Source organism: Drosophila ananassae, chromosome XR (genome assembly GCF_017639315.1).
Source record: "Drosophila ananassae strain 14024-0371.13 chromosome XR, ASM1763931v2, whole genome shotgun sequence".
Taxonomy (NCBI): domain Eukaryota; kingdom Metazoa; phylum Arthropoda; class Insecta; order Diptera; family Drosophilidae; genus Drosophila; species Drosophila ananassae.
In genome coordinates this window covers 20713937-20737602 of record NC_057932.1, presented here as the reverse complement: position 1 = coordinate 20737602, position 23666 = coordinate 20713937, and the positions used below count along the sequence as shown (strand labels likewise).

At 35.8% G+C, this 23666-nt stretch overlaps 2 long non-coding RNA genes across 3 annotated transcripts; both read right to left on the bottom strand.

The window, feature by feature from the left end:
• Window positions 1–24: 24 nt before the first annotated feature.
• Window positions 25–18039, bottom strand: LOC123257700. Its single transcript, XR_006507812.1, has 2 exons — window positions 17298–18039; window positions 25–353 (listed from the first exon to the last, which is right to left on the bottom strand). It is a non-coding gene; the product is annotated as an uncharacterized LOC123257700 (long non-coding RNA).
• Window positions 18040–18343: 304 nt separating this feature from the next.
• Window positions 18344–21831, bottom strand: LOC123257699. Of its 2 annotated transcripts, none has more exons than XR_006507810.1 (2): window positions 20832–21831; window positions 18344–18379 (listed from the first exon to the last, which is right to left on the bottom strand). It is a non-coding gene; the product is annotated as an uncharacterized LOC123257699 (long non-coding RNA). The 2 variants fall into 2 exon arrangements; XR_006507811.1 differs by lacking the exon at window positions 20832–21831 and adding an exon at window positions 18557–20742.
• Between the last annotated feature and the right edge of the window lie 1835 nt (window positions 21832–23666).

Genomic DNA, 23666 nt, shown 5'->3' with positions numbered 1-23666 from the left:
ATTCTGTGTGGTTGTTGTTCTTGGTAGAGACTATTGGATCATATAGATATATCTCTATATATATATCTGATTTTGTATGTGTGTGTGTGTGTGTGTGTGTGAGGGAGAGAGAATGTTGGTTGATTTTCTTTTGTTTTCTTCTATATTTTATAGCCAGAGAGCGCTGCCAGAGTTGTAGCGTGTTGTTTTGGTAGAGTTGTTCGGGATAGAGTTGCCTTTCGAATTGCCGAGATTACGGATAGTGTTGTATAATTTTTTGTGCCTTTAGCTTTTTGGTTTCCTTTTCCTCTTGGTTTCTCTTTGAGTTTTACACGCTTTCTTCTTCGTTGAAATTTGGAATTTTGAAGAATATGCTGAAAATAAATTAAATAAAATAGAAATTTAAGTCTTTAGGCCTTTAATTTAGATAGTATAAGTATAAATAATGAAAATATAGTTTAAGAAAATATTAGCCCATCATTTAGTCAAGTTTCTCGTCAACTCATTCGGAAGCACTTTCATATTTGTCTTTTTAGCTCAAATGTAGGCTATGGCAAATGTCACCCAACTGTGTTTTCGTTGCAAAAAGTTAAGTACAACTTTCACTATTTTAATTACCCCCCAAAATGGGGTAAGAAAGGCACGCGTGGCGTTGGGGGCGTGGTGGGAGGCCAAAAGTTGAACGGCAATGCCTTATGGTCACATGTTGTTGTTCTTGTTGACTCGAAAAGTCTGTTGACTGTCTGCTTTGTTGCCTCAAGTAGCATACACACACAGACACATACACTTGGAGAAATTTATAAACAAAAAAGTATAAAAAAATAAGTAATAATAAGATTTAATAATTAATAAATAATAAGAATAAATGAATAAATTATCTTATTATTTTAGGCTGCAACATGTGGCTTAATTATGACGTTTTCTGCCACAACAGTGCTGCATAAAAGTCAACCTTTAAATAATCCTCCCCCACCTGTTGCCTCTTTCTCCTACTCTCTCTCTAGCTATCTCTGTTCACTCCTTTTTCTTTCCTTTAAAGTTTCAAGAAACAACTTTTTGGCCATTTGACGTCATCACTTTTATGTTTCCCTTTCAGCCTGCCATCTCTTTCCAACACTCTGGCATATTTTAATCAGACGTGGCTATAACAAGAATAAGAAGAAGAAGAAGAAAATGATGCTACCCAACAAGGCTAAAAAGAAGAAGAAGAAGGCCAAGTCTGTGGTGTGGCATTGAAAAAGTTTCCTTCCATTTTCCTTGACTTTCAGAGAGAATTATTCTTGTTTTATTTGCCGAAGCATACAAAGTAGGTTCAAGGTTCAAGGTTCCCAAGCTCAGGGTTCAAGGTTCAAGGTTCAAGGTTCAAGGTTCATAGTTCAAAGTTCAAGTTCAAAAATAAACATAATTTCAGGGAAATTATGAATTTTTTTAATAATCCCTCAAGAGTTTAATCAAAAGGATGTTAATCTTCATTTTTCTATTTTTATTTCTATTTTATTTTCTGGAGTTGAGAGTTCAAAACAGTCATGTAATTTATCCTTTTTTTTTTGCCATTTGTTACCCCCTTTTCCAGCACATTTAACCAATTTTTCCTTCTACTTAACATTCAAATTACCCCTTCAATATCGAATGGAATAACGAGCACTGATAAGCTTGGAAAAAAAAAACCAGACCTGGGACTCCCACCCCGTCGGGTTAAATGGATCTATGTGGGAGTACCTATGTGTATAAGGGGGGAGGGGGGGGACTACTGACAAACTAACAGACAGTTTAAACCAATGCCAGACTGCCAGACTGCCAGACTGCCAGACAGCCAGACAGACTGGAAGGAAAGTCAGACGGCGAGACGCATTGTTGATAGATACTAGAAGTGAGTCTACAAAATGTCTACGCTTCATTCCAGACGTGTGTGGCTGTTGCAAGTTGCAAGTAGACGAGTTGCAAGTGTCTGCTGCAGTTTGTGTGTGTGTGTATCTGTGTAATTCCCTTACCAACACCAACAAATAAAAATAAAATACGAAAAAAATAACAGCAACAATGTCGACAGGCTGCTTAAAATGTCTGCACAGCTGTTTGAGTTGCAAGTGTGTGTGTGTTTGGGTGTTGCATCAACAGTTGTGGCAACTACAGACGGTGCAACAAAAACCCAAAAACCCACATCTATTAAGGTTTAGATGGTTGAAGTTCATATTTATTTTTTTATTTTATTTTTAATAATAAAATCTCTTAAAAAAGGTAAAATTTGTACCCAAAAAACATATTATTTTGAGCCCTTTGTAGCCCCAAGACCTATTTAAGGGTTAATGTCTGTTCCCAGGACTTTAGCCATAAAGAAGAAGAAGAGCCAGCTATACGAAAACGAAAACAACAAAAATAAAAATAAAAAAAAAAAAAGAAACTGAGAAACCCTCGACGGTGGCAAAGTTGCATATTCCGTGTTGCAGGTGAAACAGAAAAACGCGGAAAAAGGCGGTAAAGGGGGCCAAGGGGGGTCTAAAGGTGGAAGGAGGAATTTGAATGGGAATGGGGAGGGGTGTGGGGTGTGGGGTGTAGGAGGCAAAGAATGCAAGAGGGGGCGTTGGTGGATGGGTGGGTGGGTGGTTGTTGCAAGTCTGCCATATGAAATGTTACTGTTACTCTTCTTCTTATTCTTCCTCTCCTCATGTTGTTGTTGGTTGTAACTTGGCTTTTGCGTCTTGCGTTTTTAATTTCGTTTTCTTTTGTGCAAATTTCCCATTTATTTTATCTGTCTCGTCCGTTTGTCTGTCTGCAACTGCCGTCTCTCTTCCTCTCTGCCCCCTGATCTGCCGTCTCGTTCTTCTAGCCCCCCCCCCCCCCCCATTCTGTCTTGGTAGCTCCATCTCTTTCCAGCGGTGATAAGGACAACTAAACACGGGCAAGGACATGCCGAACAGGACAATGACAAAATTCCATTCACTTGCCAGGCAGCAGCAGGCAGAAAAAAAAGTGGAATATAAATATTTACAAAAAATATTAAAATTTAAAGAATTTTTTGAGATAAAAATTTTTAAGAAATTAAAAGGGTTAAACTTAAGGGAAATTTTTTAATATATTTATTTTTTAATTTTTAAAAGGTAGAAGATAGAGAGACTTCTTAATAGTGTCCAGTGTCCTTCTGTCTGTCTGTTCTTCTCTTTAGACAATTCTTTACTTTTTTTTTTAGAATAGAAACTAAACAAATATAAACAATTATTTTAAATCTTTTATACTAACATTAATTATAATATTTAAGAGCCAATAATAAAATAAGAATAAAATTCTCTCTAAGTATTTATTTTCTTTAAATTCCTTCAATAATATAATGTTGTTTTTCCATTCATTCGATTTTATTTTGTTTCTCCAGATATCCCAGATAGCTCCTATTATTTTTCGCAGTGCCATTTATGAAAACTGCAAGGCAATTGTGCATAAACCGACAACTGTCACGACATCTTACCATTTTGAGAGTATAGTTTATATGCAAAACGCCAAACAAGTTCAAAAAGTCGCCACGAAGTAAACAAAGTTTTAACCCAAAATACGAAAGGAGCGAAGAGGGGTTGGCTCTTCTACCATAAATGTCAGAAGAAATCAAATGCCATAAACAAAGTCCAATAATTGTTTAATAAAATGTGGAATAAATTGAACGAAAATAAGGCTAGACTTGCTTATATCATTTTTACACTTTCTTTTGCAAAAATAAATATTTTTTAAACCATTTTTGAAGTTATTTTTATTCAAATTTCATTCCATTATCCAATGAAGTCCTAACCCAAGTGCCTCGGAATGTCATACTGACTGACGGCGGGAATGATTGAATGACAGACTGACAGACAGACAGAGACTGGTCAGTTACCCCTCTCGGTGACGGCTCTGGGCACCCCTTTTTCCCCTTTTTCCCCTTTTCATTTTTTTTTTTTGTCATAATTATAAAGTTTTTTTTGTTGAGCGCGTCTGCAATATTTGCATAAATTATTGTACAACAAACAATAATTTTTTTGTATTTTTTTCGCTGCATTTATTTTCCAGAAAATGACGTTGTGAAAAATGCAGCAATCATTTTTTACGAACTTCTTTTTCAGTCTTAATTTTTTTTATCCCTTTTTTTTTTTTAATTTTAGTTTTGCATATGGGCAGTATCGGTGACGGAATTCCTGGAAAAAAGCGCGCAAATAGAAGGAGAAGTCAACAATTGCAACAAAAGCGGCAGCGTCAGCTCTCCGCCGGGTGGGTTTATGAATTTTGATACCAAGACATTGTAACCCCATCCATCCCCCATCCCCCATCTCCCATCCCCCCCCTTTTGGCAAGTTCAACGCCTACTCCTTTGCGGAAAAAATCTGAAAATGTCAGCAGATCCAAGTTCGAAAAAACAGCCAACAAGTGCAACGAGAAACATCAACCAATTTAAGTTCCAGAGAATTTTGGAGCGGAGTCGGGTTCTCGTTCTTGGGGATCAAATGGAAAATATTTCCAGTATTAGTTTGGAAAATAAGGTTTCCAGAGGGCTAATATCATTAATAATATATTTAAAAAGTCTATAAACTATTATCTTAGAGACTAGAACCAGGCTAGAAAGTGTCTGCAAAGTTAAAGAATCTACATCATTGGAAGTTATAATTCTTTTTCCTTTTAAAGGCTTGTGATTAATTATAATATTATGTTTTTTCTATAAAATATAATTTAATATTTTATAATCTATAAGTTTAATCTCCTCCGATATTAATTCCAATAACTTCTCGCCACAATTTCCATTTCCGATTGCCACAATTTGTTGAACTCGTGTCAACGCGGTTGATGACTTTTCAGAACTCATTGAAGGGGCAGAAAGTTGAGTGGAAACCAAAGGCTCACAAAGGAAACTTGCGTAGACTCCTTATATCCTTCCCACCCCCCGCCCACAGCCATCCCCCGTCCCCCTTACTAAACCCCGTCTTCCTTTGAGGCTCTTGAGTTTTTGTCTCACTTGCGGTTCGAGTTTTTCTTATTTTTTTCCCATTTTTTTTCTCTTTTTTTTACCCCTGTGCGTGTGTGTTTGATTCCTTCTTTTCGCACACACTTAAGCACGCATTTTAGGCGACAACCCCCCTCTCGCTCCACCCCTGTCACACGCCTCCTTCTTTCAGCCCAGGATCCTGGCAGGGACTCGTGTTTGGCCTGCCACTTGGGCTTGGATTCCAAATGCAATCGATATGTGACACAGAAAGCGACGGGGTTCGCAGGAAATTAATTAATAACAAATATTTTATCATTAAAAAATTATTTTACATATTATTAAGGGTCTAAAAAATATTCCAGCTAGAAGGTTAAATATTTTAAAAATAGTGAGAGTATTTTGAAAATATTTTAATTCTTAAAAAACTATACTGAAGAACTCCCATTACAATTTCTACTTAAAGAATACTTTTAAAATTTCTAAAACTTACATAAATTAAATATTAGTAACTTAAATAATAAGCCCTAATTTATTCCATATTTATTTTTTAATACTTATTCCCAAATGAAAGCCCCCTTTCTAGCCCGACTCGGCTTAAATAATTAATAATAATTTATGACGCAGGCCTTGTGGCGCAGCAATTAGAAAAAAAGGAACCAAGGGGCGTGGCAAATAGTAAGAAATCCGAAAAGGGGGGCCCGGGGGACTAGGGCCTCGAGCCTCGTGCCTCGACCCTCTACAAAATTATGCATAAACGCATTTTAGTGCGCCTACAAGTAGGCAATGGCAAAAAGGATTCAAGTCGTCGGCGAACTACAAAGGACCTCAAAAGCCCAAGACGATGATGCCAAACGAAGGGAGGGAAGGGGGTAAGGTGGAGGTACCCCCTCCCAGTCTGGACACTTTTGTTGAACGTTGCGTTCCCTCCCTGCCATGTGAAGTGCACTTCTGACGCACTTCTCCCTTTTGCGACCCGCAGGGAAGTTCATTCTAACAAAAAAATGCGAGAAAATATAAGAGTTGGCAAAAACAAAAAGCAACAAACTTACAACGCACACAAAAAATATGTAAAAAAAAAAAATATCTCCAATTAGGAAGGATTTTTAGAACGAATATAGGGAATACTCTACAATATAACAGAGAAATATTTGTTTCAAGTCGAGTTTCTTTTCCAAAATATATGCACTTTTGAAGGTAAATATTGTTCTTTTTTTGCCAAGAATTTTATAAATTTTTTAATAAAAATTTAGGCCTGTTTTTTAAGCCAAATCTGTGGAGTATTTTCTTAAAAATATATTAATTTTTTTGAAACAAAATATCCTTTTTTTAGGGCATCCCAAATAAAAGTAGAGAAAAAAACAAGAAAACGAAAAATACGACAACAAAAAAAATGTTGGAGGTCCTTTGATCCTGTCGCTGATGCTGCGTTTCTGCCCCTTCTTCTTCCTCGTCTTCTTCTTGATGTTGCAACTAACTCACGCAATTTTCAAAAAAGGTTTCTCTTTGCTGACGCTGACAACAACAACAACAACAACAATGCCTCTGTTGACAAAGGCTGACAAACAACAATAACAAAACTTGGTTAGGAGGGGGGAGGCGCTGCATGCCAAGCTGTAGCAGCAGCACCCCCCCTTTTCTTTTTTCACAGTTTTTTTTTTCCAAGGGGATGCACAGATAATGAAAGGTCATCGAAGTGCGTCGCATTCATGTCGCTGCCCCCGAGATTTTTACTTTTCTCGTGTTATATTTTTCATTTTTTTTTTGTTTTTTTTTTTTTTTGTTGTAAGCAGCTGATGAAACACAAGCGACAGCCTCCTCCTGCCACCCCTCCACCTCGTCCTTGGCGACAGGACGACAAAAAGTAAAAAAAAAAAACAAATGGAATGGGACAAAGTGCTGCCGGTGACACAACTAATCAAGTGTTAACCAGTCCAAAGGAAAAACAAAGTGGCTGGGGCCACTAAGGCATCTCTCGGATGCGTACTCGGAAGAAAAGGATATTCCGGGCCAGGGAAATTATAGAATCAGACAGGACACGACAGGCCAGGGGATCCCAAACAATGCAATTGCTGTCCTTTGGCTGTCCTTTTGCCCGTCCGATTAATTTTTGAGAAAAGTAAATAGGGGAAAGTATGGTTGCGAAGGGGTTTCAGGGACAATATGATACTAGGTACTATTCTGATACTATATCATACTAAGGACACATTTCAAAAACTTCATTTTTTGAAACAAAATTACCTAAAATACTTCAAGGCTTTGTAGGAAAAGCGGATATTATTACAATAGCTATTATTATTTAAAATTATGATTAAGAAAAGCTAAAAATAAATATAAAACTTATTCCCCCCAAGTCATAAAAATTAAATAACTTCCAAAACCTTAAAAAAATGATCCCAAAAGTCTACCAAGAATGTTCGATCGCGTGCTCATCAATGGCTCGCTCCCCTTTGATCCTGGCTATCGCTCCCCCTTCCCCCATCCACCGAAAAAAGGACGACAAAAAATTGGCAGATGCAAACGAACCCAAGGACTAAAAAACAAAATACAAAAAAAAAAATGAACTCATTTTGCAGCGGCGACAAGTGCGCGAAAAAAGTCCCGAAAACGCAACGAAAAATGCGAATGGAACATGTGTCCCCTGTCCACTGGTTATCTGCCTTGTGCTCCCCCTCCCCCTCCAACGCCCCCCGCCATCCTTGGCCCCCCTCCGGTTTTCGTCCTGCTCGGATGTCCTCGGTTATGTCCGATGGACGCGATAACGGCAAAAACGACGCCGGCTGCTCTTGGTCGGTGTCAACGTTGTCCTCATCAGTGACGGGGGCTAATAAACTCTCCCGCTTTAGCCTACATCCTTTTCGCGAATCAAGGATATTCGAATATGGGATGTCCTTAAAAATGTTCACAAGAAAGGGAGATAATAAAATTTATTCCATATAATTGGGAAAAATGATCAATTTCTTATCGAAAAATATCTATCGATAGAACATGATTTTTAATCGAAACTAGAATAATTCTTGAGTTTAAAATATCTTTTAAATTAATAATAAACAAAAAACCTTTGAAACTATTCAAAATTAGACAATTAATTTAAATTGAATTCTTAAATGAACATTTTTTTAAATATAATTTAAAGTTTAATCAAAACTATCGATTTTTCATCGAAATTCTGTAGCTGTTCTTGATTGAAAATTTTGTATTTATTTTTAGAAAGAATTTTTATATAATTTTCTGTTAAAAATAAATTTAAAAAATCCCTTAGGGTATTTTAAAATCTACTCCTTTGTAACTTTCAACTTTCTTATTCATTTTTTCGGCAGTTGTTTTTTGCATTTTAATTTCTTTCCTTTTTTTCGCAGCCCGGCCCGGAAGTGCGTGCGGCGGTGTGAGTGTGTGTGTGTGTTTGTGTGTGTGCGAGGACAGCAAATAACAAATAAAATGTCCCAAAAACACGAGACCAGAAATGCAACAACACGGAAAACGAGCGCGAAAAAATGACCAAAAAAAAAAATATTTCTGCAAAAGAAATAAAATAAAAAACTTCCCCCTTCCAGGCCCCGGCGTCCGTCGGATGATGTTCATGATGTTGATGATGATGATGATGATGGCTGATGAGCAGCGACCCCCTTGGCGAGGCCCCCCCTGCCTCCGGCCGCCGTCACTGCGTTCCACTTCACAACGCACGGCAAGAAGAAGAAGAAGAAGCACTAAGGGGGGGGGGGGGGGCAGAGGCAGAGGCAGTGGCTGTGGCAGCAGGGGTTGGGTTGCAGGATGCAATTGCAGTCAACCCCGAAAAAAGCCCATTGCCAGCCAGCAGGAGAAGAAGCAGCAGCGGCAAGCGAATTGCCAAAAATTACCAAAAAAAAAAAAAAAAAACACAAAAATTGGAAATAAAACTAAAAAAAAAGGGTTAATTGGGCAAGCCGAAGTGGGGAATACACTTCTTTAAAAATATTATTATTATTATTATTATTATTATTATATTAGGAAATAAACAAATGGTATTTGAACTTTTCTAAAAATATTACATTTAAGAAGCTTAAAATATATTTAATTTGAAGAAAATATAATTATTAAGGATAGAAAATAAGAAACTAAAATAATACAAATTTGTTTCATTTATTTTTATACTTTTTTAGATCCTAAATATTCTTTTAAATATATCCCTAATATGTTCATGAGAAATATTTTCCAAACCCCCAACAATAACACCATCTATGTATATCCCAACTCAAAATATGCAAATACCCTTTGCAAGGACTCTCGAAAAAAAATACCCAAAAAAATAAAAAATCGAGAAAAAAAAAGAAACAAACACAAAACTGGCAGAAGGACAGAATGCAGAAAGAAGTGAAATATATAAATAAAATGTAAAGTGGCAGGAGCGTTAAGAGGGGGCTTCATTTCGTCCTGTTTAACCCCTTTAGCACACACTCCCCGAAAAAAAATAAATGCAAGAAAATAAAAAAAAGTGCTACACGAGCAAAACACACAAAAATGTGTTACAAACCAGGGGCGTGCAGCTCGCCAAAGGAGGGGTGTGAGTTGAGAGGGGGTCAAGACTCCCAGGACCTGCAACAGGGTAAGGGGCAACCAGACAGAGTATGCTTCTTTTTTATAAATTTATATTTGCTTTTATATTGGTTTTGAGTTTGGGCTTTTGGTGGCTTTTTTTTGAGGAGCAAGTGCATTATTTTAGAATGAAATATATATTTTTTAATATGTTGCATGTATTTATAAACAGTTTCAATATAAAGTCTTAATTGCTTTCTTCCTAACTTATAACTTAATTGGTTTCTTAACTTCTATATTTTCCTCCCATTTTTGAAGATTTTTTCCAAATTCTTCCTACTTTTCTTAGACTTATTTTATATTTTATAGAAGTCATATAGTCTTTTCCATTATTTTATTGATTTTTACAAAATCCATTGAAATTGTCAAATGTTTTCAATTTTTCTTTAAAATATCTTTAAAATATTTCCTAATTTTTGTCAAGTTCAACCGGATGTTTGTCAAATTTCCCCGAAACTCTTCCATTTTAATGGAAACACAAGCTCTGCCCTCAGCTGCATTGCAGCATAACCAGAGGCGGCGAAAGGGGTGACACTTTCCCAAACACACACCCGAAAATTGGGACAAAACACACACAACAAAATGGGGGGGAAGAGTTGGGGCGGAGGGAATTAAATAAAATAAAAACTGGAAAATGTAAAGTGGTGTTGATATTTTTCCTAGCGTCCCCCTGTGACCACACCCCTGGAAATTTAAACGAATCTTAGTCTTTTTTGAATGCAATATAATTCGCAGAACCCCAAACCGAAAAAAATCCCCAGACTGAGAATTTTTTTAAGCCACCCATGAAAATGAAAAGCCCCATTCCCATCCCATTACTGTTTGGATATTTTTTGGCAATAAGCTTTTTTTGGCAAATGCCGCAGGGCAGTATTTGCATTAGTGCTCGATGCATGTGCAATTTTTACCCTCATTCGCATTCAAGTAGATTTTTTGTTATTTTTTTTTTTTGAGTTTTCCGAGTTCTTTTAATGGCTCAACTTTGAAGGATTGCATTTTGGGGGGGGAGAGGACCGCGGCTGGCCAATTTCAAATGATTTTCAAATGAGCTTAAGTCTGTGATCAATGACCGTTGTTTAATTTTTCGGAGAACCTCCAGGAAGCAATTTTGTTCAAAGGGCTTTGCTGATTATTTTTTTTGACTTTCCAGAGAACAGTGATTAAAATGTTCAAATTTTGAGATAAAATTATCAATAAAGTTGTCAAGTTTTTTTGGTTGTTTAAAATATTAAAGAAATATGTTTTTTTCATAATTTTTATTTTTTTCAGGAGAAAAGTGCAGTTTTTTTAAATAATTTATTCCATTTTTATCAACTAAATACCAGCCCTTGTTCCAACTTCTAGCCAATTTGCCAAAAATACAAACCAATTTCCTCTTGTTTCCCTCTCGTAAAGTCTCGAAACCCCATTTATCCCTTATCCCCATCTGGAATCTTCTTCCTCGACTGATCAGAAATAAAAGCAAAAAAAAAGTTTTCCTTAATTTTTTTTATTGCACTTTTTCGGTGTGCAGGTGGCAATGGAAATTTGTCGAAAATATAAATTGCATTTCACTTTGAATTTCGGCGCGGCGCGGCGCGGCAATTTCTTCAGAGGGACCGCTGATCCTTGGACCCTTTTCCTTGGCCATCATTATCATTTTTGGCCATATACCCATATATATATATATATAATATATATGTGTGTGTTTGTGGACTTTGTGTATTTAAATGTCCGTTTGTCTGACTACGCTTTACGCTCTAAATACGCCAAAGATAATCAGCGAAAACAAACAGACGGTGCAGCAGGGTCAGGTGTATAAATTGCACAAAATATATATCTATATCTCCAGCATATATCTAGACAAATATATATATATATATATATATTTTTGTGCATAAGGAAAAGGGGGAACTCCATGGCTCGTTGGCTTTTCTGGCATTTTTTTTGTCGCTTTTTCGTTTTTTGTTTTTTATGCCATTTTTTATAAACCATTTTTTGGCTGTTGGGGTTGATTCTGTTGCGTCTGTTTTTGTGTTTTAGGGTCCCAAATTTCGACTCGAAGGGGTTGAATGAAATTTCAGCACAAATATGCATGTATTTTAAGCTAAAATATGAATATTTTTTGATCCTATCCCGGCAATATTATTGTCTAGCTGCACTTCCACTGAATATGGGAATAGATATTCCACAAAAACATTATTCAAGTTCTGGTGTTTATTTTATATATTGTATATTTTTTTATTAACAAACAATATGGTAAAAAATACTTTTATGAAATGTTTATGAAATTCTACAGATAGTCCTATTAATTCCTAGGATAATACATTGATTTGGTCACACTGAAATATAGAAACTAACATGTAGCTATCATGTCTTTTTTTATAAATTATTTTCTTAAACTTGGATCCTCAAGAATTGAAAAAAAAAGTACAAAAAGAGCCAACTAATCACAAAAATTATTCGCTTAAAAATAACGACACACTCGTATCCCCATCCAATAAATACTCTCCAGCCTTATCCCCATTAACTTCACAGATCCAGCAGCCTGCCGAAAAAAAATCATTAAAAAAAGCATAATAATAATAAAAACTCTTGCGTAATGAAAAGCAGATGCAAAAAAAAAATTAAAAAAGAAACCTGAAACTGTGATAAAAAAATACGAAAAAAAAATCATAAAAAAATGCGAAACAAAATGTGAAAGAGAAGAACAAGAAGAGCACGCTTCAGAGGCGTTGGATAAGGGGGATTAAGAGGGGCAGGAGACAGGGCAGGGCAGGGGGGGGCTGCCACAGGAAGATGGAAGATGCTGGCGCATTGCGGTAGCATTGATTTAATCATCATCAATTATATGCAGCAGCAAGTTAATATAATAAAAGCTTCTCGCTTCTGTCTTCCCAGTCTCCAGTCCCAGTCTCCAGTCTCAGTCTCAGCAGTGTCAGTCTCCCCCCCCCCCCCCCCTGTCTCTGTCTCTCTCTCCCCTCTGAATGCCCCCTCTCTTTCTGTTTGTTTCCTTGGCGTTTCGTTTCCTCTTTTGGAGTCTTTTGGAGTCTTTTGGAGTTGGCGCTTAAATGCAATTAACATAATGACAAGCAACACTTGTGCGCATGCGCGCATTTCACTTCACATCCCGCCGAAAGAGATGGCACTACCTAGGGGGAGACAGAGACAGAGACAGCGATAGAGGTGGGGTGATGGGGGACCGAGGAGCCCATTCGCGCTGCCTGTCAATAGTGCAGAGATAATTGTATCATAATTGATCTGTTTGGGGGGGAAAAGTGCAAAAACCGGTAGCCAGATCGAGGGGGTCAAGTAGGGGGGCCCATTGAAGGGGCTGAGGGGAGTGGAGGGGCATGGGGCATGGGGCAGCGAAGATGGATGCTCTGAAAATGTGGCACAACTTCTGTGGCAGGTCTGTGGGCCTTAATAGCTTTTATTTATATCCACGATTCAGGGGGTTTTCAGTTTTTCATTTAATCTTGGCTTCAAAAACAGGTCTTAAATAATGGGTCTTTTTATTCGATTATTTCATATTATAAAAAATGAAAAAAGGATATAAAAAGGAGCTTAAAATCTTGAAATATAAGAAATATATAAAGTCTATTCTATGGAATTCTATAGCAAAGAGCTCTATTCTATGGAATTCTATGGAAAAGTGGTATATATTTATCCTTTTTTCTTTATTTTTTACCAATAATACTCCATTTTAATAAAGGATATATATTTTAATATATAGATTATTAGAATAGAATACTTTAAAAATATTAAAGAATATTTAGAAACATTTTATAAATTAAGTATTACTAGTAGAAGAATAGATAACATTTAATTATCCTTAAACCACTTCAAAGGACTGAATATTCCATATACTACTATTCCATATCCCCATATCATAGAAATAAAATGGTTCAAGAACAAATAGTATGTTACTTAAATTATATATAATTAGAGCTAAAAATTATATAGAAAGAATATCTAATAGTTGGAAAACAATTAGAGCAAGAAAGTAAATAATAATTTCCCAACTTGATATTTGTGGAGAGGCGAAGAAGGGACCTTTTATTCCCCAACCATTTAAGTGTGCTACACAAAGTGCCCTCTCCCTGGTGGCATGTCCCTTAATCGTATAGAAAGCGCAACTGTACCACACACATGCACACACACGAACACGCAGCTTAGAGGCTAAATTGCCAAAAAAAAAAAAAAACCAAAAAAAGTGGAAAAAAAGGAAGGAAAGGAACTCCAGGACGAGTAAGAAACCAACAAAAGCTGCATCAACCTTCCAAAAAAAAAAAAAGTTTATAAAAAAAAACAAAAACAAACACAAACCCGACATAGAAGAAGAAGAGGCTACAAATTTGAACCCCTTTTTCTATATATTTATATATATATATATATAAAATTTGAGGTATATATCCTTAAGTGTGTGATGGTGAGTGTGCAGGAGCGCATCGAAAGGTCCTTGCACAAAAACGCAAACACACAGCGAGGGAGAGAGAGAGAGAGAAAGAGTCCAGAAACAGGACGGCGCTTGCACTTGGCAGAACAAGGGTTAAGGAGGGGGGGGGCCACAAAAAAAATATAAAATAAAATAAAAGAAAAGAAAAGAAAAGAAAAGAAAAGGGGGTGCAAGCCCCTGATTAATTGAAGTGCGAGTTTCGGCGAAATGCGAAAACGAAAAAGAAACGAAAAACGAAAGCGCCGCCAAATTACATTCCCCCCTTCTCCACCCGCCCTCCCTTCCTGCCTGCACTTCCAAGCCCGAAATCCGAGTGCCACCACACCCCACCCCACCCCACCCCACCCCACCCCACCCCACCCCACTCCCCCCTCAGTGCACAGCCCCCCTTAAATATAACGACGCCCCTGCAACCGCAAGTTGCTTCGCCTGTTTATTTCTTGTTGTTTTTACTTTCGCAATTGAGTCCTGTCTCTCTCCTGTCCCTGTCCCTGTCCCTGTCCCTGTTCCTGCCCCTGCTCCCTCCTGTCTGTGTCCCGTGTCCTGTGTGTCCTGGAACATTTAACGGCATTTTTTTGCGCCCTTCTTTTCAGGCTACGTTCTTGCCTTCATGCACTTATTTTGTCAAATGCAAATATAGACGTTTTCCCTCCCCTCCCCTCTCCCTCTATTCATACATAAAATATATACATCTATATAGAATATATGCACATATATACGAGCACCCCCCCCTACAACAATCGGACATCTAAAATTCGCCCGAAAATACAATCGAGAGACAAAAACTTGTTGAGGAAATCTAAAAATTTTTGTTTAATTTGCTGCACCAGACAGACTACAGCTAACAAAAATAATAAAAAAAAAATATATATATAAAAAACGATTCAAATCAAAATATAAAATAACAAAAAAAATAAACATAAAATACGTCGACAGGCAAAGGATATTGAATCCAGCCGGGCGTATGCGTAATATTTTTGTTATATATGTACGTACGTGTATGGATGGTAGGTAGTGCTTTTTATATTGGCCATTTGCCGTCTGGATTATATTGATTTGTCTAGACTACGGCAAGTCAAGAGCCAAATAAAAAATATATATATGTATATTCCAGTCGGAGGGGGGCGTGGTCGGGTTATAAAATATCAAATATTTATTTGAACCTTTCGGCAATTGGAAATCAGGAAGTTTCGGAGTTTCGTTGCTCCGTAAAGTTTGGGATATTTTTATAGGAAGGGACTTTAGAGAAGGGAAATTATACAAAATATTATTCATTTTTTAAGTCAGTTTCCTGTAATTTTTAGATCTTATATATTTTATTTGTTTTCTTCCTTCTTCAATTATTACTATTTATATTCCTAATTTAGCACCTTTTTTATTCCCATTTTTTATTCCAATTTTTTGAGCTTAGTACCCCCCTTTTTAGCAACTAAATTATTACTTAGATCCTCAGTTTTGAAACCAAAAATTAAACAGCAGCTGAAAGTAGTCGGCAATTACCTAAAAAAACAAAAAGAATTAGCAAAAAATATTAAGAACTGAAGCGTTGAATTAACCCTATTAATTCACCTGTCTTAAAAAAGGCACCTTACTTCCATATTTTTTTTTTTGCCTTCCACCTTTTTTCGGGTAATTTCAATTAATTTTCCGCCGCCAACAATGTTGCACCTTTTTCAATTGCCACAAACTGCCAACTGCCAACTGCAAACTGAAAATTGCAAATAAAAAAAGATGCACACACTTAAAAAAAAAAAATACAAAAAACGCACGCAAACCATTAAAAAAAAAATATGGGCAAAAAAAAAACAATGAAACAAAACAGGCTGACTTGAGGCACTTAAAACACCCGAGACCTCATAATGAGTTAATAATTTCAACCGACCGACCGACCGAGCGAGCGAGCGGCAGTTGCTCATTAGTTGCACTCACACTTGCACGAAATAATTAGAAACAACAACAACACCAACAACAGCAAAAAAAATGAAAACTGTTGCACATAAAAAAAAGAAAACAACAAAAAATAAAGCAACAATATTACGCGAATTGTAATGAATTTTTGCACTCGAAACGGGAAACGAAAAATTCTAAATAAAATTTAAGAATCTTATTTTTTAGTTTTTATATTTGCTCAGGTAAAAGTAATAATTATTGCAACCTTGTTGCGCCTGCGCAGAAAAGGACAAATAAAACATTTAAGACTGGAAAATTAAATGAAAATTGGAGGAAAAGTTTTAACGAGAGAAGCCCCCGCAGAACTGCGGGATGGGAACTGCGGGTAGTATTGCTTATAAATATTTATAATTGGCATAAAATCAGCGAGACATCGTTGGGAATGGGATTGGAATTCTACATTTTATTTCTTAGCTTGCTGGGCCAGGAACAGTGCGTTTCAGTGTTGTAAGATCTTAAGTGGAAGTAGGAGAAATAAAAAACTTAACTTCCTATAATTTCTATGATATAAAATGGCAATTTTCAACTTAACCATCTTGCAAAAAATCTTAAAAACATCTTTCTTGCATTTATATTTTAGTGAAAAAAATAACCAACTCCCCCCTTTTCTATTACTCCAAAACATTTGCCTCAAAAGCACTTTTCTAGCAAATTCTTGCAAAAAATTCATGATGAACTAGGCTAAAAAAAAGTAAGCGAGAAAATGACATAAAAAAATAGATGGCGCCTCTGGTGGCGCCGGAAGTTCGGACAAAACTTCCTCTTCTCCGTTCTATTTGCTGGCATTTTCTAAAACTGACCCAGCATTTAGTTAACTTGTTTTTTACTTTTATTTCAATCTTTTTTTTATTCAATTTATTGGCTGACTTTCTCTGCTGGGCTATTTGTTTGTTCTTTTTTTTCTGTCGATTTTTGCAACTTTTTTCGGTTCTGTTTTTAGTTTTTTTGTGGAGCGTCCCAGAAAAATGCATTTCCATTTTTTACATATTTGATAACATTCAGCAGAAATTTTCAATAAAAAGCACATCCGGTTCAAACGGAAAATGTCAGAGGGGGAGATTCTTCTTTAAAAAATAAGCAAATTTTACGGGAAATATTTTTAGGAGAATATTTTTAAGTTTTATTGAAAATTTCAAAACAACAAACTAATGACTAATTGTCTTTTTTTTTATTATTTTTTAGAATCAATAATCTCTCTTAAAAAAAGTGTTTAAGCCAAAAAAACACTTTCCTTTCTTTCTCCTTGACACTCACTCGACACTTTTGCCATTTTTGGCCAAAAGAAATAAACCAAGTTAACACTTGAGAGCCTCAAGTAGCACTTTGTGTCCGATTTCCAGCCTACGCATACATTAAATATTTTTTATAACAAAAAAATTAAATAAAATAAAATAAAACAAGAAGAATCTTAACAAAAAAACTCACCATAAACGCCAAACACCGCAGTTTCAAAACGTTGTTCTCGTTCTTTTTGTTCTTGCTGTTGTTGTTGTTGCCGCTTTTGTTGTTGTGGGTGAAATTGTTGTTTTTTTAGTTGTTGTTGCTGTTGCACTTGCTGCTTGCATTGAATTGAATTTTTTTGTTGTAAGACTTTTTGTTAATTTCGCTTTCGAAAGAATTTTTTCACTTTTTGTGTGATTTTCTTGATTTTTTATTTTGAGAAAAAATTGTTTACGGTTTTTTTTTATTTTTTAAATTATGTGCAAAATTAACACAACCTTAGAGCATGCCGATCGTCATCATCTCTCTCTCTCTCTCTCTCGCTCTCGCTCTCGCTCTGTCTCGATTTCGAAGTTGTTTTTAAAAAATTAAAGCGAAAAAATGTACATTTTTGACTTTTTTCCTTAACGTTTTTTTTTGTTTTGTTTTTTGAGTGACACTTTTTGGTTGTTTTTCGTGTGTGTTTTTTGTAATTTGTATGTTGTTGTTTTGGGAGAAAAAACACTAAATAAATTTTGGATTTCTTGCGATTTTTGTTTTTTAAACTATTTCCCTCGAAAAATGCTCCAAGTCTAAAAAGTTGTAAGTTTTTCTAAAGTTCTTGTTGCTGTTGTTGTTGTTGTTTTTTTCACACACACACATGAAGAAAGCCGCCTTGGTTGGTTGTTGCATTTGGTTGTTGTTGTTGTTGTTGTTGATGTTGTTGGTGTTGCTGCTGTTGTTGGTGTTGCTGTTTCAGCTGCTGCTGCTGTTGTTGCTGCTGCTGGTGTTGCTGCTTCTGTAGTTGTTGTTGTTGTTGCTGCTGTTGTAGTAGTTGTTGTTGTAGTTTCATTTTAATTTAAAAAAAAAAATTACATTTGCTTCGGTTGACTTTTTTTTCCTTAATTTTTTCTCTTTTCCCTTTCTATTTCTTATTATTTTTAAAAACTTTGTTGTATTATTGGTTGATAATTAATATATTTATAAAACATTTTTCTTGTTATGGATTCAATTATATTATTATTATTAATCTTTTTATTTTATTTTATTTATTTTTGTTGTTGTTGTAGTTGTGTTTGAGTTTATGCCTGCAATAATAGGATAATAATAAGGATAATAGAATACTTGAATGAAACTTTTATCTGCCGACGCTTAATCACTTGAAAAAAATTTATAAAAAAAAATTAAGAATAGTTTTGAGTTTTTATATCATTTGTTTTTTGTTTATAGTTTCAATTTCTCTTTTTTTATTTTTAAGCACTCACAATACGATAAAAATTGCGCGCGTAGTGTTCCGAATAAATGAAAATATCGTGTTTTTTGGCTTTAATTATTTATTTTAGATAATTTTAAAGATTTATTTTTTGTATCTTGTTTTTTTTAGTACAACTGCCGTTAGTCCCATAAATATATTTCGAATTTGGTTTTGGAATCCAAAGGCTAAGGCAGAATGCAAACAAAAATAAACGAACACGAACGAACGTATGAAAGTGTCTGCAAGAACTGCAATCGCATCGCGTGTGAAATCTCTGCGAAAGTCCAAAGCCGACAGAAAAGCCGAAAACCGTTTGGGGGGCCAAAAATCGCCAAAAGGAGAGAGAAGAAGAAGAAGCAGCAGTGGCAGTAGCAGTGGCAGCGACAGAGCCACCGACTGAGGCAGAGGCAGAGGCAGCAGCAGAGGCAACGAACTTGGGCTTCGGCGTTTTACCAAAAAAAAAAAAAACAAAAGAGTCTCATCCGAATGGCATAAAAGTGCCTGGCTGCCTGCCTCTTTGGGATTATTACTATTATTTGTACTTTTTTTGTTCTTTTTCGCTTCTAAGAGCGCCGCACGCGCTTCGCCAAAGAGCGGCCACAAACGCAGCTGCGACGCCGACAGCGAAATGCAGCCAACGCAGCAGCAGGGGCAGCGGCAGCATAACTCTTACGCTCTTTCACTCAAAACTGCAGCTCTCGTTCTCTGTCGCGGGCTCTCGCTCTCTTCGGAGCGGTCAATGCGGCGTATGCGTAATCTAGTCAGAATGCAACACTTGGGAGGCGGGGGTGGCCGGAGGGGGCGGCAAACGTCTGCCATATGTTTTGGAAAAGTTTGTGGCCAAAGGACGAGCCAAAAAGAGGGGAGAAGGGCAAAAGGACAAGACAAAGGCTACGCAGCTAACGGTACTAGGAAGGGCTTAAAGGACATGATCGTTATTGTTTTTCTTTCAAAAATATCCTTTTTGAAATACTTTTTTATTTGTTTATTTTGAAAATATGTTTTTCAACTTTTCGAAAAAATACTAAGTAAAATAATTAGAAAATTTATAAAAAAATAAACTTAAACTCTCGAATAAAATTTTGTCATTTAAAAATGAAAATTGAATCTAACAAAAATTCCTAAGCACAATTTAAAATTTAAATTAAGAGAAGGAAGATATACCTGACTTTTATTTACTATTATTTTTTAACTTTTAAGTCTCTAAAAACCAACATTCTAAAGACTTTTGTAATGTTTTCAAAATACTTCTAAAAAATAAACTTTCTTGTCTCTTTTCTAAATAGAATATTATTTTCTAAACAAAAAACACAAAATCCCATACAAACTCCACAAAATTTGAACATAAATTACAATTCTATTAAACATTTTTTCTTGAAAGCCACTATTTTTCAACATTTTTCTCAGTATTTTCAGTATTTTTCTCAGTGTGCATGACATACATAATTAGACACAAACTAAGCAGTAAGTTTCAAAAGTCAGAAATTTTATAAATAAATTTATACAAAATCTTATGCTTATTTATTTTAAACCATAACTGGAAAACACGAAGAATTGGCTACAAACTACTTGAGAACTAATAGATACTTTGATCTAATTTTATAAACTAAATAAATTTTGAACTAATTCCAAGGCACAGAAACCTCCTTTAACTTTCTGTTGAAAAACTGGCATATTTTTAGAACCTCAAAGGTCTCAAACTCCAAAACAGAAAACTAAAAAAACCGTCGGCCTTTTTTCTAAACACTTGCTAGAGCTGGGATTCCTGAGGCACTCGCTCCAACAAAGCACTTCCTCAAAAAACTAGCCACAACTTTTCAGAAAAATATGAATATTTTTTACCAAACAGAGTCCAGAACAATTCATATTTTTGGCGAAAGTTAAGAACCAATATTTACAGAAAAAAGACTATTCAAAACTAGCTATTTTAAAAATCAGAATCAAAACTAAGAAACTGACAAGTCACTTTTGAAACTTTTTCGAAAATAAAACCATAAAATATTGTATTTTTTGTAAATCCTTAAAAACTCCTTATATTTCACTTTTTGACACTTGAAAGCAGCATAATTTTTGAGATAAAAATTAAAAAATTCCTTATGCTGCCAATGGACACTTTTTTTTTAAACAAGATTTGTTTCTTTTACAAAAAAAAAATCTGTTTTTTCATCACTAGAAAAAAATTGTATTGTTTTTTTTGTTGCGCGACGCGGTTTTGGAAAAATTATTAATTTTTCAAAAAAAGGGATTTTTCAAAAAACTTGTATCTTTTTTTGGGGTAAAATTACTGGAAAATGATGATGAGATTCTTGATGATTTTTTTTTGTTGGGTGTTGGTGTGTGGATTTGTTGTTGTTGCTGTTGCTGTGTTGTCGGTGTTGCAGTTGCAATAATAATTGAAAAAAATATTCTTGTTTAGCGCTGTGGTTTGTAGCTGTTGGATGTTGTATCTTGTATCTAGTAATGTTGTATCTTGTATCTTCCGCGGGCTGCGTACGTGCGCGACAACGTGCGGATCTGTTATGATTCAATACGTTTTCGATACGTTTCGTTTACGTTGCCGGACCCGCGGATGACAACAGCAACACCAACAACAACACCAACTAGCAATTCGCAGCAACAGCAACACACACACACACACACTAACACTCACACTCATGCACACGCGGAAGAGAGCGCAACGCAGAATGCAAAAAAAAAAAAATGGGGGAAAAAAACTTTCAAAGAAGAAGCTAAAGACCAAAAGGCAACTCCGCTCCAAATTCGAGTGAAAACTTCGCAATTCTCTCTTCGGCTGAGCGAGAAAATTCGCAAAAAGCAAGAAAAACGCATTGCATGGTGTGCGCGCAGCGCTGCGCTGCCAGCGTCGACTGCAGCGCCTACGCCGGCAGAGCCACACTGCTCTTGCACTTGGATTCTCTTCCTTTTCGCTCAGTCTCTCTTTGGGGGCCATTTGAGACTTTTTTCGCCGCTTTTGATTTCTGGCCGAGAGAATAGAACTTTGGCGCGAAGGGGGCCTGGGTTTAAGAGGAGTTTCAAGATCAATTTAAGGATATTTTTTAAATATTTTTTTAAATAAACTGAAATATTTCTAAAATTACTAAAAAATAAGAAGGAGATTTGTAATTCTAAGATATGAAATTTCTAAATTTTACTAAAAATCAAAAATAGAGGTTTGAATATTTTAAAGGATTTTTTTCGAGGAATTTTTGATTATTATATTATCAGAGAATTATAAGGAAGTTTTTGTGGCAGAACAAAAAACATTATTTAATAAATTTTAAAAATGTATACATTTTGACGACTTTTTTCAGTAAAGTTTTCCTAAATCCTATCTTTTTAATTATATTTTTAATTATTAAAAAAAATATATATTATATTTTAAAAATATTACAAATTTTACTGACAATCTTCAAAGGCGAATATATATTTAACAATTATTTCTAACAAAATGCATCACATTCATTAAAATTTAAATGAAAATAAAATCAATTAAGAATTCTTCTATTCTTCTCCCGAAGAATTCTTCAATCGTTTTGTGTTCTAAAACTATTTTCTGATGAAATTTACTAAGAAAAAAAATTAATTAATTACACAATCTATGGAAACTGCAAAAAAAAAATTATCCATCAAGCCAAAGATACTTCATGAATTATTCCTTTAATTTTATAAAAAATATCACTTGTTTTCTCAGTATTTTTAGAAACTCTTTAGTTGTTAGCCAATTTCCATAATTTTGGCGAATAAGAGAGGGGGAGAGAGTTGTGTAGATTTGAATTTTTGGGTGAAACCACCCACCGGAGATCACAAAAAAAAAAGTCGAAAAAAGATCGACTGCCAGAGAAATTGTAAAAATTTTGTTCACACAGTTTTTGTTTTTGGGAAGAACAGGAAAAAAAAGATCAGAAAAATATCTGCGATTAGTCCCGAATTTTTGTTGTTTGAAATTTTATTTTAGAGGCGAAATTTACGCGTTTTTTAAGGAGGCCTTTTTTACGTGCTTAATATTTATTTTTTGCAAATATTTTTTGCGCTTTTCGCACTCACACCAAGCGACGAGGAGCAAACGATACAACCGAATGAACAAGCCAACTGGCGACTGAGAAAAGGCAACAACGACAACAATGACGCCGGCAGAGCCGTTGGCGGCGGCAGCGGCGCCGGCCGCAGCAGCAGAGGTCCAGTGAGCTCCAAACAAAAAAAAGTTGCAAAAAAATTACAAAAAATTCGCAATGAAAAAAAGACTGAAGGGAAATAGAATAAAAACCAAAGACATAGAAGAGACCCCCACTCACTCACACACAAACACACACACACACACATGGACACACTCACAGGCAAAAGTGCAAAAGTTGCATTGGTCAAAAAGAGCCAGAGAGTGGGGAGAGAGCGAGAGGGAAAGAGATAGGGAGCATGATGGGGGGATGGGGGAACGCGTAGGGTATTGGTGGGTGCAAGTGAGAAGGCCAGATCCTCCCTCTCGGCAGTTTGCGAAAAAACATGTTGCCAGCAACATGTTGCAAAGCTCAAAAGCCACGCAACGCCACACACACACACACACAGACATGCACTCACCAGAGAGAGCGCGAAACAAAGAATTTGCAAATTCTCTTTAGTTTGCGAATTTTTTTATCAGCTTTCGCAGAGCGAGTGGGGGCTCTGTCGTTGGCTCTCTCTCTCTGTCCCACACACGCAAATACACCTGCGTCGCCGCTCTCCCTCTCCCTGTCTCGCTCGCTCTTTCTTCCCAATCGCCCCAAAAACTCAATGAGAGATCCCACTGTTGACGTTGAACATTATTTCTATTTTTTTTTTTTTAATTTTTTTTGCCAAGAATTCGCACACATGGAACTATACAAGAACTTTTTTTTTGGCAAAAAAAAGCAACAAAAAAATACATAAATTAAATGAGCAAAAAAGTGGAAGAAACAGAGAAGCGTCGCATAAAAAAGATGAGCCAAAAAAATCAAATCGGGGTATAGGAATTGAGTGGCGAAAAAAATATAAAAAAATTTGCGCGCTTTTTGCCAAAAAAAAAATGGGAATAGAAGGTGGAGAAGGCGGAGGGGAAGGCGGAGAAGTGATTAATCATAATTTTTTTTTCGGTCGATCACTTTTCAGTT